This window comes from Panthera pardus, unplaced genomic scaffold (assembly GCF_024362965.1).
Source record: "Panthera pardus isolate Hobbes unplaced genomic scaffold, ASM2436296v1 HiC_scaffold_12, whole genome shotgun sequence".
Lineage (NCBI taxonomy): Eukaryota > Metazoa > Chordata > Mammalia > Carnivora > Felidae > Panthera > Panthera pardus.
Genome location: NW_026526677.1, coordinates 97,683,518 through 97,687,394, shown reverse-complemented (window position 1 = coordinate 97,687,394; position 3,877 = coordinate 97,683,518).

Sequence of the window (3,877 nt, the reverse complement as noted above, 5' to 3'; positions counted from 1 at the left end):
GAGAAGGAGGATATAGAAGCTTATTAGTCTAAGCAGGATGAAATGTGTAAATTAATTACATCGGCCACCCGTGCATGTAGTGGCCCGCCCTGCACTCGGGGAAGACAAGAATTAGCCTCCGTTCTTACAGTTTGGCACCCCTGCCAGACGCGACTGGGAGGGCCCCTGGCCGCCTGCCCGACACGGGGGAGGGAGGGCCCCAGGAACCAGAGTCGGGTGGTCTTGTGGGACAAGCAGGTCCCTCCCTAGATGGGGGAGGTTGGACTCTGTCTCCACCAGCAGCAAGAGCAGGGGGATGGGGAGGGGCCTCCCTCTGTCCGGTCCTCGATGCCCGTTCACTGAGCACCTATTTACCAGGTGATACAAGGTGTCGGTCACCGTGGTGACCCTTTCCTAGTTTCCCTTCCTCTGATCCTCACAAAAACCCCAGGGGGCAGCCCCACTTCACAGAGGAGAAAACTGAGGACCAGGAAGAATAAGTAACTAGTTCTACTGACCCAGCCACTAACTGCCGGGGTCAGGATTCAGATCCAGGACAGCATGCTGCCTCCCAGGAGGACGGACAGGCAAGGAGCTGTCTCTGGGGCCCTGTCGCCAAATGCGCCTTCCCTGCTTCCACGCCCCATGGCAGGACTCGCTCCCCACACCCCCACCCCAACCTCCTCCCCCCCCCCCCCCCACCGGAGCCTGTGCAGCTGAGCCTTGGCCCTCCTCCCCCTGCAGCTGGGACCTCCCACCTGCCTCACCTGCCCACGGGCCCTCTGCTCTCGGCCAGTTTCCCAAACTGCCTCACCCCCCTGCACGCTTAGCCCCCTTGTCGTTGCTTCTTCCGCCATCCGGAATAGCATCACCCGCCACAATCGGCCCCACCGCCCGTGTCTCCGGCCACCGCCACTGTTCGCCTGGACCTCCACTCCAGTGTCACCCCAACCTGTCCCGGGGCCCTCTTCTTAGGGCGCTAATATGATCACTCACCCTCCTGCTGTGTCAGTGCCACCATTTACGGGAAGCCCCAGTTCCCCACGAGGCGCTGTGCCCTGGGGCCCTGCCCGCCTCACTGCTGCCCAGGGTCCCCGCCTCAGCACCCCCAGCCGACTGGCCCCCTGCCGTCCCCATACTTGCAGAACGTACTCTTTCAGGCAGGTCCCCTGCTGGGCGATCCTCACCCCCAGATCCCCTCAGAGGGAGAGCCCGCCTCCCCCAGCCCTGCTCCCTGACGGCACCGTGTGTCATATGTCGTGCTCTGCAGGACACTTATCACATCTAAGCCAGCCCACATTCACCGGTGACTTTATCTTCGGCTTCCCCGACCAGCTGTAATTTCCACAGAGAGAGAGCCTCCTGTCTCCCCGTGCTGAGATCTTGGTGCACCACGAATATTGGCAATGAATGAGGAAGCCCCTGGGTCCCGCCATTCTGAATCCTCACCCCCAGCCCTCTCTGTCACCTGGGCCTGCGCGGTGGACCCAAACCTAGGCTTCAGGTCATCTGGCCCAGGTCGCCCCCTAGGAGGGTCCCCTGCCTGAGCCATCGAAGACCCACAACCTTGCCTCCCAAGGAATAACCGTGAGTCCTTTTCAGTGACAGGCTCTCAAGGCCGTGCCTTCCTCTGACAGATTCACCTTCTGCATGTTGCCAGTCAGCGCTAAGGCTTGCGGTCCATTGAGGGTCTACACATGAGGACGGAAATGCAGTTTGCCCCCCAAAGCCACCCCAAAGCCAGTAGGGAAACAAACTATCAGTCCACTTAGGATTAATTCCTTCACCACCAGCTAGCCAAAGACCTTCCCTTCCTCCCTGACCTGGCTTCTGCCCTCCCTGGACAGCCCCCAGGGACTAGGGCATCATTCTCAGTCCCTGGGGGAGGGGGGGGTCCTGCCCCCCCCCACTGCCCCCCCTCTTGCAAGAGGGTCTAGTGGTTCCCATGACCCCGGTCCCCGATTCCTCCTCCTTGCCTTGGCCCTTCCCAGCCTCAGCCTTGCCGGTTTTCAAACTTAATAGTCAATCCTCAGAAAGATAAAACTGCCTGGGTCCCTCCTGGGAGGCGATTTGAAGGTTTGGTGGGAAGAGGAGGCCCAGACAAGAGCTGGGTCCCCACCTCTGCCTCCCAGTCCCCACCCCCTCTGGACATTCATTCCTGGCCCCAACTCTTATCCTTCCGATCTCCCTGCACAGTCAGTCAGAAGGGAGATACAGATCTCCCCATCTGGTAAGCAGGAAATCTGAGGCTGACAGAAGTCAAGGGGCTCTGCCCCTCGATTTGCTGTCACCTTCGATTTTGAGGACTCTGCCTTTCTATTTACCACCTCACCTGTTGGTCTGCCCTGTACAGAGTCCCCTCAAGCTTCAGGGGCTGCAGAACTGAACCTGACATGCCCACCAGACCCCCTCCCTCAGCCTGCCCGCCTGCAGGGAGACCCCAAGGGCAGCAGCTCCCACACGGAGGGGACCCTCCCCATGCCCCACCCTGCAGCCCCCCGGAGCCAGGCTGGGCAGAGTTCGGTGGGGTCAGCAGCAACCTCTCGTTCCTGCCTAGCTGGGGGACTGCTGGCCTGTAATCACACGTCCCACAGTCTAGGGCAAGATCTGCTTAGCTCATGCAGAAGGAGTGCAGAAAGGGGCTCCCCTTGAGAATGAGCTGTGGGGGGCCGCCTTCGGCCTGGGGAGGGAAGCTCAGCGCCCTTTAACTGCAGTGAAATGCTGCCACCTGCTGGCCATGTCTCAGAACTTCAGGGAGCCGCCGGGCTGGTTCTGGGCCCGGAAAGCCAAGGGAAACCGCCCTTTCTGTGCCCCTGGTCCCTTGTCCAAGGGCGGAAGCTAACAAGGATGGGGTTGGGATGCTGTCGCTGCTGCTGCTGCTGCTGCTGGCTGCTGTTGTTAATGCGACCACAACCACATTACCACGTCTCAGTTATTGATCACTTGCTGTGTCAGGTGCTTTGCACATTGTTCTTGTTCTGGCAATCTAAGATGCTTCCTTCTTGTAGGCTGGGTAGCTTGCCAAGGTCACACAGCTGGTGAGTGCTGCAGCCGGGATTCTAACTCAGGCAGTCTGGCCAACTGTCGCCCAAACTCAGAGTCCCAAGTGTCAACTCCCCCAAGAAGTGTCCCAGATATGCCCTCATGCCTGGCACCTCCCCAACTCTTCTGTTAACCTTCCCCACCTCCCCCCACCCCCCAGGGAACTGCTCCTTAGCCTCCAAGGCCTGTCCACATGGCCACACTCTTCTAGAACAAAACGGAATAACCCCTGACGTCATGGAGTCCCTACTGCAGCGGGTCCTGGAGATCCAGGCCCAGAGCAGAGCTTAGATGCCTCGGAGGCTCCCAGACCCTCCCTTCTGAGCAGGGAAGGCTTCTGTTGGGGAGGGACCCAGGCCCTGACAGGGCGTGGAGGTAAGGAGGGGAAGCTGGGCTGGGTAAGGGGAGCCTCGGGGATTTGAGAATCCGATCCACCCGGTTCTCAAGCCAGTCCTGGTCACGGAGCCCCCGCTGGGACGGAGCTCGATTCCCAGTCCTCCCAACTATCCTCGCTGTGATCCTTAGCTCACAAACTATCACAGCTGGGAAAGGACCTCAGGAATGATCCAGTGAAAACACCACCTCCTTCTGTAGATGGGGAAGGTCAGGCCCAGAGAGGGCAAGCAGCTGTCCCAGATCACACAGCCAGAAGCGACTGAGCCAGGAAGAGAACTCCCAGCGACCTAGCCAGGGCTCTCTGCTCAGCCCCAGTTCTGCCTCCCCCCTCCCGCAGCCCAGAGCCCTGTGGCCCTTCCCCAACGTGCTTGTAGGCTACCCACAGCAGGCCTAGAATTGCCTAAAGCCCACAGCTTGCTGGGACCAGACACAGGGGAGCAGGGACAGGGACTTGGCTGGG